The sequence below is a fragment of the Prionailurus bengalensis genome, chromosome E3 (genome assembly GCF_016509475.1).
Source record: "Prionailurus bengalensis isolate Pbe53 chromosome E3, Fcat_Pben_1.1_paternal_pri, whole genome shotgun sequence".
Classification (NCBI taxonomy): Eukaryota; Metazoa; Chordata; class Mammalia; order Carnivora; family Felidae; genus Prionailurus; species Prionailurus bengalensis.
The window spans coordinates 36,887,153-36,903,272 of record NC_057357.1 but is presented as its reverse complement, the minus strand read 5'-3'; the positions used below and the strand labels follow the sequence as shown (position 1 = coordinate 36,903,272).

Below are 16,120 nucleotides of genomic sequence, written 5' to 3'. Positions count from 1 at the left end.
AAAGTGTGGGTCTCCAGAAAAGGTGGCAGCTGTAAGCTTTGGCAACTAACACTCATAGCCCCTGGGGGATCAATGCAATGGACCATCGAAGCCATCTGGGTGGGGTCCCACCTTTCCTCTCCCAGTGCATGTCCACCCATCCTTCAAGACCTAGCTCTTTACCACGTCCTTTGAAGACCCCTTTCTCTCTTCCTTATGTTATGCCCTTATTCTCTCTGCATCCATGAGCTGTTTCCCTATGGCCACCTTGGTTATAGCACTTACCACACTGCAAGATAATTATGTATTTACAAATCAGACCTGCCTCAGCAAAAGAGACCTCTTATGGGATGAGAGAGGACAGCCAATGAGGTGTGAGTTGAATGAGGGCAGTGCAGCGAGGGACTGGGCACACTGAGGTGACAGATGGAGTCTGAGTGCTTGTGTTTTGTGTCCTGGGGTTGGGCAACTCTAATCTTCTAGCCAGGCATGGGAATTGCCTGGGAATGGCCAGGGGGGATGATGGAAAGTCAAGAGATTGCACAGTTACATTTCCCAAAAGATTGGGGGTGGGAGTAAAACCTGGTGAATATGCTGGGCCTCTGGCCTGTGGTATGGCTTGCCCTGATCCTTGCTTCCTTAGCTTTGGCAGGAAGGGCCCCTGGCCTGATCACCTAACCTAATCACTTACTCTGCAATTGTGCCTGACAGCACACAGCCTGCCTTGGGGATTCCCACTGGCGATGGTGTGCCTCATCTGCAGCAACAAGGGCCCCTCCTTAGGGAGAGATGACATTGCAAAGGAGCCCCCAGAAAAGAGAGATCAGCAGCCTGGGCCTGGTACAGCTTGAGAGAGAGAAAATAGGGATGTAAAGTCATGGGGTGGGCAGCAGAAAGGCAGGGTAGCATTCTGGCTAAAGGGTGCTGGGTTTCAAATTCTGGCTCTGAAGCTCACCAGCTGTGTTATCTAGCATGAGTTCTCTCAGCCTTTGTTTCCATATCTTTAAAATGGGGATTGTAATGGTATGGAATTTGAAGGTGAGTCGGAGCATCTGATGAGATTCTATAGGGTGTTTGGCCAGGAGCACTAGAACATTTGGGCCATACAATTCTTTGTTGTGGGCATTAATCCTGTGTTGTAGGGTGTTTAGCAGCATTCCTGTCCTCAACCTACTCAGTGACAGTAACCCCTTCCATTTCTGTGACAACAAAAATGTCTCTAGACATTGCCACATGTCCCTTCAGGGGAAATGATCTCTGGTTGAGAATCTCTGAGATACTACAGGTAAGGGCCTTAAAATAGAGCCTGGCACATTTTAAGCATCCATATTATTAGCTATGGGTATCAATATTCTCATTAGTATCCTCATCACCAGTAGTAATAGTACATATGAGGATAACACCAGCCCTCAAATCCCAGTCCTTTAACACAGTTTATTTTTTTTTCTCTTATCTGTTTAATTCAGGTGTCCCTGGTGGTCTGACCACCCTCCACAAGGTGATTCAGGGATCCAGGCTTCTTCCAGCTCACAGTGTTCCCTTCCTCTTAGCCTTAGAGGGCCCCAGAGATATTTAGGAATTCCTGGGTAAATATTCAGAAATGTATTCAGAAATGCCTGGAGAGAGGTGCACTTGCCTCATAAGCTCCTTGGATTGGAAGTGACTTGCAGCAGTGTTGGTCACATTCCATTGATGAGAATGAGTCACATGGCACCGTCTAGTTGCAAGGGAACCTGGGAAATGTAGTCCCTGTCTGGGCAGCCATTTGCCAGTGAGAATTCCACATGATGGAACAAGAAACATGAAACTTTGGTGGACTTTTATTCATTTCTGTCATTTATTAGCTGAAAGATCTAGTGGTCCTGGTCATTCTTATACCTGCCTTTATGTGACCCCTTTGTGTTGCCTTGTAGTTTTCATGACCATGTTCTACTCTTCTTGGGTCCAAAAAAGGGACTTGGTTGGCATAGCGCTCTCAGAATCTGTGGGATGGAAGGAGAAAAGGTTGGAAAGAGGCAAGAACCAAACTAGCTCTGGAGTTCACTGGTTCCCTAGGGATCTGGGAATCACCAATCCCTGGAGAAGATATCATTAGGAAAAGGAGTTCTTGTAAGGAGGGATATTCTCCTAGCAGAACTGGTTTGGGGAGAACCCCATCATTCATGGGATATATGTACACCAGCCCTTTGTTTCTGCCCTCATGTCACTGATTCAAAAGTTAGGATCTCAGGAGAGAGGGGGACAGTGCTTGGTCATGTGTATATCCTCGTTGTCCTGGGGGATTGAGAAGAAGCATCTAGCCTCAAGATCCTCAACCTTGTCTGCTCATCAGAGTCCTGGGAGAGCTTTAATGAGTACCATTGGCCAGTACCCTCCCCACATCAACAAAATCAGGATGCCTGGGGCTAGATCCCGGACAAACAGCATTTTGTCCTGCTTTCTGTGACTCCAAACTGCAGTCAGCATTAAGTGTGGAAAGGGCCACCTCAATTCACCTCCTCAGTGAGACCACACAAGCATAGAGAAGAGGTGATTTCTCAGAATGGAAATTGAGATGTTTTTAAGAAAAGAGAAGAGGGGCGCCTGGGTGGCGCAGTCGGTTAAGCATTCAACTTCAGCTCAGGTCACGATCTTGCAGTCCGTGAGTTCGAGCCCCGCATCGGGCTCTGGGCTGATGGCTCAAAGCCTGGAGCCTGCTTCCGATTCTGTGTCTCCCTCTCTCTCTGCCCCTCCCCCGTTCATGCTCTGTCTCTCTCTGTGTCTCAAAAATAAATAAACGTTAAAAAAAACATTTAAGAAAAGAGAAGAGATACGGGGAACCAAAAATGACAAGTGTTCATACACCCAGAATGTGCCTTGGGTGTGAATTGTGCCCTGCATTCCCTTCCCCAACATAAAAACATTCAAGATCAGTGTGTGCTTTCCTCAACCTCCACCTATTCCCTTACTCTTGTCCAGGTGTTATGCCCTCTCCTCTCTCCAAGCCTTATATGCATTTTCACAGAGGACAGAGTTAGGGCTTTTTAACCTGAGGGAAAGCATCACCAATTATGGGATTCCAGCCACCATGACCATGAAGAAAGGAGATACCGGGTGGAAAAGGAGGGAGTGAGGAGTCCAGGGATGTTTCCATAGCAATTCAAATTTTACCATAAGGGCTTTGGAAGGAAGGGCTATTACAGCTAGGGTACCACCTGTGCTGCTCTCCATCTGTGGCTGATGGTGAAGAAGGGAAGGGAATGGATTTGGAGTCAGGCCAATCTGAGCTCACATTCCTACCCTGACTCTTAATTGCTACATTGTCTGGAAAAGTTTCCTGACTACTCTGGGCTCTTAGGTCCTACAACATTGCTAAAAGGGTGATAATAACCCCTACCCAGCAGGCTTTGAAGACTGAATGAGGGAGTATAAACAAAACTCACAGCACAGTGCCTGATACGTGAAGTGTAATACAAAACCAGTGTTAGGTCTGTCATTGTGCCATTTCGAATCACATAGCGTAGATCCTCTGTAGAATCACTAATCCCTGGGGGAAGATAGTATTAGGAAAAGGGTAGAATATTTGAAAGTTTTGAAAGGATTGGCAGGAACTAGATGGCGTCTAAATAATAACTTTGTGTAATTTTTTTTTTTTTACTGGAGAAAACTTGGAAAACACCAGAGAGAAAGAAGAAAATGAAATATCCAGTTTTACCTGCCAAAGAAAAACACTGCTAATTATTTTTGGGGAAATAATTATGAAAATTTCCAACATTTCTCTTATTCGTGTTTTAACATAATTGAAATCATGGGGTATATGTCATTTACATTCTGCGTTTTTTTTTCCTTAATATATAAGCATTTTCCCGTGTTATTTCAAACTTTGCTTAAGCATCACTTCAACAGGAATACAGTAGTCCCTGAAAAGGGGATGACTCACTAAGGTGAGTCAATCCCCTGTTCTTAGGTACCTAGGTAGTTGCCATTACACAAATGTTACAAAGCATTCTTTTGTGCCACAAACTTTTGCTGTATTTCCAATGTGTGATTAGGAGAGATTCCCAGGAGCCAAGAGCTATTGGGTCAAAGAGAAAGAAGAGTTTTAAAACATCTTTATCTATATTTCCAGATTTCTGAGCTAAATTTGAAAACAGACCCATATTAGCCTTTTTAAACTTTGTAGCCTGACCTCAGAAAGCAACAGGGGCTCTCTGCAAGAGACACAGATGGCAGCAGCTTACCCCCAAAGATTATAGGATCTGGTGGGAATGGGCTCAGGAAGCCCCAGCATCCCCTCCTGACACCAGCCCAGCCTCCTATGTGCCTCATAATTAAGCTTCAGATAATGTTTGCAATCTCTCAGTGTTTTCCAGCACGTGTCAGGGTGACTGATGGGCTCGTCACAGCTCAGACAGCCATCATTGTAGTGCTGTAACTACTTTAACCTTCTTAACACACTAACTTCAAGGGCAAACCAAGGGCAGAGATTTGTCAGCCCCTTCCTGCTTAGCCTCCCTACCATGGACGGTCTTTTCCTTTCCTCTCCCTGCCCTCCATCCTCTTACTGCTCTCAATATCATCCACAAGATAGACCTAAGGCAGTTGTTTAACACCATAAGTAAAACTATTCTTAGGTTACAAGCTGCCAGAATTTTGAAGCAAGTGCATGTAAATATTTCATTTCTGACACTGAAAGTTACTAAGAGAAACCTTGTGCATTTTCTAGAAGAATTTTAAGAGACGTTTATTCATTGGGCATGTCTGGAGCCTGTGGAATTTGTTTGGGGGGGGTGTTGAATATCATCTGTGAATGGGTTCTTTCCTTTTTTACACTCACATTTGAAAATCTGGGCTGAGTTATGGTGCCTCAGTGGCTGGAACCAAGTCCTGGGCTAGAAGGGAGGAGAGGGATGGCAGGGAGAGAGGAAGCTGCTTGCTTTCAAAAATACCCCTTTGGGTAGTCTGTTCACCGGCTGTTCCATGAAGTGCAGTGAAGTTTAAAATACCAGGTGTTAGGATTGCTGCTGTTACAGTTGCTATACCAAACTCATTGAAATGACAGCCGTCTTATCTCCAATTCCAAGTCCATACCAGACCTACCCATGAATCCACACCAAAAAAGGCAGTGAGATAGAGTTTTGTGTCCATTTTCTGAATGAGGAAACTGAGGCTCAAAGAAGTGAAGTTACTTTCCCTTGGCCATGCACACAGATTGTAAATGGTAGAGCAAGGATTTACAAAGCCCAGGGATTTCTGATTCCAGAGCAACCCATATACATTTTGCCAGCTGGAAATCAAATTGAGCTCACCGAACATCTTCACTTGACAGTAAATCTGGAGTATTGCATGTATAAATGCACAACGAACAGCACAGTGCATGTGGTTCTGTGAAAGGAATGATAAACCCACCATTTACTATGTGCCAGGGACCGTGTCAAGGGCTTTGAATGTATGTTTCTGGTTAATTCTTAAAATGATCTTACAAAAACACATTTTCTATTTTGTAAGTGTACAATTACAGGTTTGGGGAGGATAAGTACCTTTTCTTGTGATCATCTGTTGTTGTGTGTCAAAGTATCCTAAAACCTAGTGGCTCAAAACAGCATCCATTTATTATAGCTCAAGATTTTTTGAGTCTGAAATCCAGGCATGGTGTGCCAGACATGAATTGACTGAAATTTCTTGGTGGCATTCATCTGCCAGATGGATAGCTTGGAGGGTCCAAGATGGCCTCTCTTATGTGGCTGGCACTTTGGCCAGGGAAGCTGGAAGTTTAGGCTTACCTGGGACTCTCCATCACAGTGTCTCAATGTGGCTTCTCCCAGGGGCTTCCGGGTAGTTGAACCTCTGACATGGCATCTGGGGGCACTCAGAGAGGGTTGCCATGGATACTAGTGGAAGATGTCAGTCTTTTATGGCTTAGCCCAGAACTGAAATAACATCCCTTCTGCTCTAATCTGTGGGTCAAGGTAGTTTTAGAGCCCACCCATATTCATGGGTTGGGAACAAAGACCCCACCTCTCAGTGGAAGAAGTACCCAAGAACATTTGGCCAGTTTCAATCCCTACATGTGCCCAAGATGACATATCTGGAAAGTGGTAGAAATAGGTATTGAACCCAGGACTTGACTCTACAACCAGCCTTAGAGTCCCTAGCATCCAGAGAATATGACCATTGCAGGTAGAGATGCCAGTGTTTACTATTTAAGAGATAACATAAAACCAACAGCACCATGGGGAAGAGTTTCTCTGTTCCCAGTTTACTGAGAAGTAAACTCTCAGATGAGGGAAGTGACCTCACTGCCACTCAGCTGCTGAGTGGCAAGAGCCCCATTTGTCTTATTTCACAGCCCACGCATGTTTCTGCTTCATTACTCTTTGATGATAGCACCTGAAGGTATTCTGTGTACACCAGTGAAAACAACCCAGAGACTCAGTGAGTTCAAGTAAAGAGTTGACTCAATTTGGTGAAGAATTCAAAACTCGTTGCTGGCCCCGTTGGTCAAGGTGACTGAAATGTTTCCTGTTATCCCAGAATAGATCCTTAGGATCATATCTGAATACAAAGGAGTGCTGAGCATCTCTTATATTTGAGAGAGGGCCAAACACAAGGGCTGAGATACCTCCTCAGGTCTCTTTCAGAGGAACAAGCTAGGTCTGCTATAGATACAGAAGGTCAGAGGTTCTAAGGAGAGAGAGAATGATCAGTGTCAACTTGGAGAAAAGCTGAATTCTGAGGGGATCTTTTGTAGATATTGGGGAGTGAGCAGTAAGACTGTGTGCTCATGCAGCTTCTTTGCTGATGGTCCCTTTCTGCTTATTCAAGCAGAGGGAGAAAATAAGAGAGTGGGTATGAAGGACGGGAACAGCTTCAGTCTCAGCTTTGGTCTCATGAACCAACCAGTGAGTTTCCTCAGTGTCAAGAGGATACCACAGAAGATCAGTGTTTGAGACACCTGGCTCGTGCACCCAAGAGGACCAGCTGCAAAGTGAGGGGAACTTAGCATCAAGAGACTGAATTATGCTGACAGAATTAATCATGAGGAGAAATTGGAAGAGATTGGACAGAAGTGGATTTTCTTTTTTTTTTTTTCAACGTTTATTTATTTTGGGGACAGAGAGAGACAGAGCATGAACGGGGGAGGGGCAGAGAGAGAGGGAGACATAGAATCGGAAACAGGCTCCAGGCTCTGAGCCATCAGCCCAGAGCCTGACGTGGGGCTCAAACTCACGGACCTCGAGATCTTGACCTGGCTGAAGTCGGACGCTTAACCGACTGCGCCACCCAGGCGCCCCCAGAAGTGGAGTTTCTATCAGGGAACCATGCAGTGAAGAGGTGTGGCCAGGCCTGCTGGCTCTTCTGTCCATATTGTCCTCTTTGACATACAGAATGACGACATGTCCACACCCCCTTGCCATTGTATATGGCCACTTGACTGAGCTCTAGCCAGTAGAATGTGGGCTGCAATGCCTGACATTTCTGGGTCTGGTTCCTAAAGACCACCATTTTCTTCCTCCATGTTTTCCTCCTCCTGGATGGCTGGTATGAAGATGACCATAGTGACCATGGAAGCCACATATTAAAGATGCAGAGCCTCTTTCAGGCTGAATCCCTGGATGATCATGTGGAGGACAGCTGGCCTGTCATGTTCTTCCACCTGGGACTATTACGTGGGCAAGAAATGAATACCCATTATGTTGAACCATTACACATTTGGTTCTATTTGTTGCTGCAGCTTCCGTGTCCCTAGCAAATATACGAGGCCTGCACCCATAATTTCCCCCAAAAATTCATTGTGCTCCCATGAAGGTATAGAGAATCCTAGAGACCTGGGTTCAGTTCACTGCTGTACCAGAAAAGTAATTTGACTTATTTGGTCCTTTTCTAGATCCATTTAAAGTGAGCTCTATGCGTTGAATCAGCTAATAAATTATTTTGTGTCCTTAAGCTATTTAGAGTTGTTTCTACCCCATGCTATCAAAAAAGGCCTACCACTATCCTTGCAAAAGTAATAGAGTGGTACCCCAAAATGTTCAGCACAGAAGGTTGAGTAGTTTGGAACAACAGAATCCCAGATGGTATTTGGGTATCTCATACTCAGGTGCTTAGGAGACTAAGTGGGTATGCCAGAACAGTGATCTTCCCTCAATTAACTTAGTCCTGGTATCTACTCATCTGTGGGAAGACCTCGGAGGGAATCTATTATCTACATTGTGTGGGCATAATCCGTATATGGGTTTTGAAGACAGTTTTGAAGTCTGATCTGTGTTCAAACCCTGCCTCTGACATTCTATAGTGTGGAAGGGAGCTTAGCATTCCAACCTCAGCTTCCCTGTCTGAAAATGTAGCAGGAGAGCCTGCTGCTAGAGTTGAGGTGAGGATCTCGAGATAATCATGTATGTCAAGTTCCTAGCACAAGCAAGGAGGAAACCCTTAACATCAGCCTTTGCAATTTCAAACACTTACAGAGAAATGGAAGAAGAGGAAGGAAATGATTAAAGGATGGGAAATGGCTGGAACAAAGCTTTAAGGAGTGTCCTGCCGGGAGTTTCCGGCAAGCCTTCTGTGCCTTGTTAGGGTGCACTGAATGGCTCACCTCAAACATGGCTCTAATCATATCAGGCCCCGCTGGAAACCCTCTGATGGCTGCTGCTGACAAGATAAAAGCCAAAAGCCTTCACCTGGCACTTACAGCCCCTACAGATGAGCCTCATTCATCCAGCTGGCTTCTGCAGTCCATTCTAGGTGCCTGACATACCACAGGAGATCACAGTCGGGCCCCTAGGTCTGTGGGTGCCACATTCCTGAATAAGCCCTGAGCTATGTGTGTTAGAAGTGAATCTAACATAATTAGGACTATAAAATCAACCTCCCCTCAGTGTAGTATCTAGAGGGTTCCAGTAACTTTCACCATTTGCTTCTTCTCTACTTACCTGATAGGTGGAATTATAAATCCTAAGTACTATTTGTCTCCATTTGGCCAAAAGCCACACCACTCCCTATCAATGACCATATGACCCAGTTCATATGAATGGTGGAGAGAGTTGGGTTTAGTTCACTCTTCAGTGAGCACAAGAAACTCAGCATATTTCTAAAGTCTTATTAATATTGAGGCACCATAAAACTTTGTTTTTATCCTATTTTATTTTTTTAATTTGTTTAATGTTTATTTATTTTTGAGAGAGAGGGAGTGAGTGCGAGTGGGGAAGGGGCAGAGAGAGAGAGGGAGACACAGAATCTGAAGCAGACTCTGGGCTTTGAGCTGTCAGCCCAGAACCCGATGTGGGGCTCAAACTCAGGAACCGTGAGATCATGACCTGAGCTGAAGTCAGAGGCTTAACTGACTGAGCCACCCAGGCACCCCAATTTTTTATCCTATCTTAAATTTATGTTTATTTTAACAAGTAATATCTGGGTACATTCTCACTGAAAAAATTTCAAACAATTTGGAAAAAGAAAGTTCCCCACAACTTTTTTCAACCCATCAATTATCAGTCAAGTTCCAGTTTCTTCCTCAGAGGTAGACCTTTGTTAGCTTAATGAGTATTCCTCCTAGACATTTTTCAGACATATATCTATGTGCAGGGAGGCAAGGAGGAGATGAGGAATGTATAATGCATGTAGACTTGAGGGTTTTTTTTAGAGATTGGTACAATTTTGTGTCCTGTTCCCCATCTTTTCTTTTTCATTAATAGCATGTGCTGTCCAGTTTTTCATGTCAGAACACTACAAGAAACATAATATTCTAACTGTGTGTAATATTTTACAATATGGATGTACCATAATTGGTTTGGCTTAGAGGATCATAAATTTGGAGTCCCCAACAGCTACATCCAGACTACATATGTGCTTTGTTTGGCCAGAACCATAGCTACCCTGTTTTAAATTAAATCCAATGGATTCAGGTAGAGTAGGCAATCTCTGATTTCCACACAGGCCCCACCATTCCCTATTATCTTACAGACAGCCCACTTTATACATTTTGATTACTTCCCTGACCCCTGCAGTCATTTGAGTATTCAAACTCAGTGTTTTAGTCATTCTTTCATTTGTGGATGTTTAAAATTTTTTAGAAATGTATTGTTATCTTGAACAATGCTGCAATCAATAGCCATATCGATGCCTCCCTCTATATATTTACCTAAGGTAGATGTAAGAATTGGATTTGCACAAAATCAGGAGACACACAGGTTAGGAGACACACACTAAAATTATAAAGTGGAGAAAATCCAGGTCAGCTGAGAACTGTGTGGTCCAAATGCTGCGTGAAGCATGGAGAGAGACATACTGCTTAAGACCTGTAGCTGCTAAATATCATGCTCCCCTTTCATATTCCCACTGGTTTTTAGCAGGGAAATGCATGTCTCTGCAGGTGTACACACACACACACACGCACACACACACACATGAGATTGTGTAGCATCCAGAGCATCTGTGGCCAATTGCTTGGGAATCAGCTCTTCTCCCAGCCCCAGTTCTGAAAGGGCTCCAGAGCAGAGGCCAGGAGCAGAGAGGCTCTGAGCTCTGACATTGATTACACCTTGGAGCGTTTCTCCAGGCCTGGCCCCTGGATTCATGGTTTGGCAAGCTTCAGGCCGTGGCTAATGGACTCTCTTGGCTGAGGTCATTTGAAGGCTGGCCTCCCATTTAGGAGGCTAATGATGCGTGAAGCTGCCCACTGGGCAGCAAGTAGCTCTGTCTGAGCTACTTCTGGGCCTAATGTTTAGATGAAGGCTAGACTTGATACCTTGAGGTGAGCGTGGGAGAGGTGCTGCTGGGAGCTGGGCCAGTATGAGCTATAGGGACTGGTCAGCTAATTTAGGAAGACATAGATTCCTAAGCATTTTGTTGGAGTCACAACTGTGAGCTAGTATTGATCAGTATCTTAGTGTGGGCTGCCATAACAAAATACCATAGTCTGGGTGGATTAAACAACAGAAAAATTTGTTTCTCACAGTTCTGGAGACTGGAAGTCCAAGGTCAAGGTACCAGCAGAGTTGGTGTCTGGTGAAGGCTGTCTCCTTGGGTTACAAATGGCCTCCTCCTTTTTCTGTCCTCATATAGCCTTTCCTTAGTACATACAGGTGGAAAGAGAGAGGAAGGAAAGGGAAGCCGGCTCTTGGTGTCTCTTCTGATAAAGATACTAACGCCATCAAGAGGACCCAACCCTCGTGACCTCATCTAAATTGAATTACCACCCAAAGGCCCCATCCCCAACTATCATCACATAGGGGGGTTAGAGCTTCATGAGTTTTAGAGTGACATAATTCGGACCATAGCTGTCTGGTAGGAAAATATGGCTGAGTTTGGTCAAGTCAACCTTGGATATGAGATAGAAAGTTTCAAGATAGAAAGCAGAAAAAAAAAATCCTGTGTGCCCCTGGAGAGGAGACCCTTATAGGCTTATATGAACAATGGTGGGTGGTGTCAGAATCAAATCCTTTGGTAGAGAATGGGCTGTGGGTAGGACCCTGAAAGTCCATATGATGTTATCTTGGGTTTTAATTTAATTTCCCCTACTTAATAACATTCTGGGCTTGGAAAAATTAACTTCTTAAAAATCTCATGTTATCATCTATGAAATGGGAATAATAAAAGTTGTCCTGGAGATTAAATGAGTCAGACAAAAAATGTGAAGTTGGCACAATGCTTTATTTTACAATATTTTGAGGCATTTTGAAAACAGAAAACTGTATTTGCTGTAGTTTGTAGTTTTACTTTCCCATAGGACTGATTTGAAACTTTAAGCAAAAAAAAACAAAAAACAAAAAACAAAACCCTCAAAAATGTCTTCAATGCCTTTGCCTTTTCAATGTTCATTTAATCATTATCAGTGCACGGGCATTGCACACAGCCCTCCCCCTTTTTTTTTTCTGGCAAGATGGTTATAATGTGTTGAAAATATTAATTATCTTCTTCACCTTATACACAGGACTGGAAAAACAAATCTTGTTGCTGTGCTTGGTAGAAGAAAAAGTCCCTTTGTGTGTGTGTGTGTGTGTGTGTGTGTCGCACTCATTGTCCCCTTGGGTCATAACAAATTATTGATGCCAGTTCCTTTAAAAAGACAATTAATCCAATTACCTTCTTGTTGAATCAATACTAATGTCTTTTTTTTTTTTCTTTAACTTTCAGGTTTCGACAAGCCTGGCTGCCAGCAAAGCTGAGGTAGGAAATGTGGTTTTGCTATCTCTTTGGAGGACATTTTGATGTGGTTTTCTTCTGTGATGCAGTGAAATAGGTATCCTAGCTGTGATCTTCTCTGTGCAGTCTCCTGGTTGTTTGGATGGGGTGTTGCTAATTGGCTAGTTTCCATGGTGCTGTGTTTGGGGTTGAAGAGGTATGCGCTGAGTAGTCCTGTAAAGGTGGTTTGTGGTTTCAAAGTCAGGTGTCCTGTTTGATTCTGTCTTGGTGACTTCAGAGTCTGTCTGTATGTACACATTATGATTCCAGCTCCATTAAGATAAGCCCTTGCTTTGGCAGCGAGACCTCCTTCTGTCTCTGTGCTTTTCTGCCATTTCCTCTCTCCTCTTCCTCTCCCTACTCATCCTCTGAGGCACCAAGGGAACTGTGGCTGGTGCTGGTAAGTGATAAAAAAAAGATACTGGTCAGAGGTCACCAGCAAGATGACCATCATTGGGACTTGTATGTGATATCATTTAATGAGTATTTCCAAAATATATCCAGTGCCACAGGGCACTCAGGCTCCTAATCCCAAGTTATTGTGTGGGTAAAACAAGAAACATTGCCCTCAGCTCAGGAGCCTGGGTTCTTTGTGGCCTTGTGCATCACTGTAACTTCTGAGACTCACCCTCCTGGTGTGCCCAATGAGGATAATAACATCTCCTTTGGATCTATAACTTGGGTGTGGAGGCAGATTCTGTCATGGTTCTACAAAATGTAAGGGGAGACCATTGTCAAATAGTGGAAGCCCCAGGTGAATATCTGCATCCTTGGATGCAATAGTTTGGTGTGCAAAAGTTTTCCAGGAACTGATGTGCATTGGTGGTGTAAATGTTACTTTGGATGCCTAGTGAGGCAGATATTTAGGAAGCAGATCATTTGGAGGGTAATGGAGTGGGAAACAAAAGGAAGGGGTGGAGGTAAGGAGCCACTAGTATCACCTGCTTTCCATGATCTTGTGACCAATGACTCAAGCCAGTCATTTACCTCCCCAAACTTAGTTTCCTTGTTTTCAGAATGAGAATGATAATACACATCACATGAGGTTTTTGAGAGCATTAAAATGGCATTGGCAGTGTTTACTCTTTTAGTCTGCTGTAACTAGAAATCTACTTTTTGTGTATTCAGCATGAATATATGTAAGGCTTTACACGTATCATCTTATAAAATCCTTATGAAATCTTGTGATGTACACACTATTATAATCTTTATTTTACAGAGGATTAAATGCAGTCTCAGAAAACACAGTAGCTTTCCCAGTCATTCAACTAGTGAGTGATAGAGCCAGGATTCAAGGTGGGGTACAAAGTATTGGCTCTTAACTGCCATGCTATATGTCTTTGTTCAGGCTGCTGTAACGTCATCACATAGAATGGGTGGTTTAAACAGCAGGAACTAATTTCTCACAGTTATGAAGGTTGGGAAATCCCAGGTCAAAGTGCTGGCAGATCTGATGTCTGGTGAGGATGCTCTTCCTGGTTTGCAAGATAGCCACCTACTTGTTGTATCCTTGTATGGCCAGAGAGCAGAGAGAGGAAGCAAGCTCTTCTGTCTCTTCTTAGAAGGGCACTAATCCCATTCATAAGGGCTTCACCCTTATGATCTGATCACTCAAAAAGGGCCCACCTCCTAATACCTTTGCACTGGAGGTTAGGATTTTAACCTATGAATTTTGGGAGGACACAAACATAAAATTCCCCAACACTACATAAACCTGGTGCATAGTGGGTGTTCAGTAAATGTGAGCAATGTCAATCCTTAAGGGCCAGTCCTGCTTTCTAGATCATACCCGAATGCCTGTCCCTCCTCTCTGGTCAGCACCACGGACAGCTGCCTGTTTCTTGTGACCTTCCGTCTTGCATTCCCTTAAAGGGTCTCACATTTGTGTCCCATTTGGTGATTTAAAACAAACAACAATAAAAACACCTTTACATATGTTATCCTTTTTCAATTTCACAGAAATGGCATATGGGAATATATTGTTCCTGCCATTTTCAGATTTAAAAATGAAGTTTTAATGATCTGGTAATTCCATGCCTACTTGTGTGCCCAAGAGAAATGAACGCTTATGCCCAGCAAAAAATGTCCACAGGAATTTTATCATAGTCAAAAACTGTAAACAAATCACATGTCCATTAATAGGACAATAGATAAATAAACTGTGGTATATCCATGCAATGAGTACAAGACAGCAATGAAAAAGAATTTTTATATATCTATGAAACAGCAATCTCAGAAACATGTTGAGTGAAAAAAATGAGAATGACAGATTACACTGTGATTTTATTAACATGCATTTAAAACCAGCACTCCTCTCTGGTGATAAAAGTTAACAATAGTAGTTACCTCTTGGAGGTGCTGACTGAGCAGAGGCTCAAGAGAAGTTGTTGGGATGATGGAGATTCTCATCACCATTACCTGGATGTGGTTACACAGGTAACCAGCACATGTAGAATTTATAGAGCGCCATGTTAAAATTATGCACTTTATAGTATGAAATTTGTATACCAAGAGGAGGAGGAAGAGGAGGAGAAAGGAAAGGAAAGGAAAGAAAATATAAACATTAAAAATATAAAACAGGATAATGAAAAAAAAAAGGATGATCAGGTGGAAAAGGTGGGATAAAAGTGTAGGAATGCTCAACATATAGACAAAACTGTAGATCAAAAAAAGCCGAAATTCACTCACTCATCCCTTGCTTCTTCCTTCATTTTTGCTCCAGATTCTATTTCCCAGATGGAACAGGTTTTAAAAAACACACAAAACTTTTTCTCCTAACCATTGTTTCTAAGACTAAATTTTAATTGCTGTAACCTGATCATATTTTTTTGCACTACTGCAGGGAGGTAACCTTTTATTAATTGAATTTCTAATGGCAATTCATCAAAGCGAGCGATCACCGTTATTTAATGCGTGATCCATATTCATGGCATGTTCTGTTAGGTAAATAATAGTGGCTCTGGGAAGGTGCTTCTGTGAGGTCTGTTCCTTCTCAAATGACTTTCTTTTTTCCTAAGTACAAACAGTTGTAATTTAAGCAGAACAAACCCCACCTGTGGAGGAGTCATTGGTTAAAGGGAGACAAGAAGAATTACAAACCCACAGAATCAGTGACAATGAATGGCTTTGCCAGTTCCCTTTCTCTCTACAGATTGACAGTGAATATGTGAATAACGTTTGCTAAATCTGGACTTTGAAAACATGACAGCAAGCTGTTTGTGCCAATAATTTTTCATGGCATATGCCACCCCTCCCCGCACCACACACAGTTTTAATAAGATGGCACATGGACTATTGAGAAATGTTAAAACCCTGCAGAGGAAAGAGCTTTATCTTCTGACCAAATTCTGCCCAGCAATGTTTATGACAGCTGAAGAATTTATCTTAAATTCCCTCTGCTAGCCGCAAAGCACATGGCCCTTTGTCTCTGAGCAGCCTGTAAGAACCAAACTAAGATGTCACATACATAATATAACAGATAAATGGCCCAATTTCCATGTCCACATGATGAATGGAATGCAAGTTCAGCACACACATATTTGCACATTAATTGGCCCTGCATGGTTCCATTTTGTTCCTAAGTTGCTACTGTATGTCTCGTGGTCTCCTTCCCCTTCAGAATCATTAAGCTTGTTTTATCGCACAAACGCATACACATTTCCCCCCTATTTATCGTCACGCAGCTTGCCCTGCTGAGAGAGAACCAGGTAACCTGGGCATAGCCATCGGATTGCAAATGCCTACATCTGAGTTCTCTCCACCACCAACTGCACATTAACACAAAGATCTGAGACCCAGCCCCACAGTTGGTTATGCTGACAGGCAAACAAAGGAGGTTGCAAGCGAGGATGTTTGGAAAAAAAATCATTTCTATTCAGTTAGCAGTTGGTTTCTTGCCTCACCTTAATGATTTCCTGTTGATAGTTTAATGGCAATATAAACCCAGTGGAGGGCCTCAATTTTGATAAATTGGCCTGCT

At 43.2% G+C, this 16,120-nt stretch overlaps 1 protein-coding gene across 1 annotated transcript in view; it reads left to right on the top strand.

Annotated features, from left to right (window-relative positions):
* The window catches only part of RBFOX1 (RNA binding fox-1 homolog 1), a 1,791,866-nt gene that overhangs the window by 202,238 nt on the left and 1,573,508 nt on the right, over window positions 1-16,120 (top strand). The window contains exon 2 of the mRNA XM_043560603.1: window positions 12,094-12,126. The gene's annotated coding sequence lies outside the window, so the exon portion shown is untranslated. The remainder of the gene's footprint in view (window positions 1-12,093; window positions 12,127-16,120) is intronic.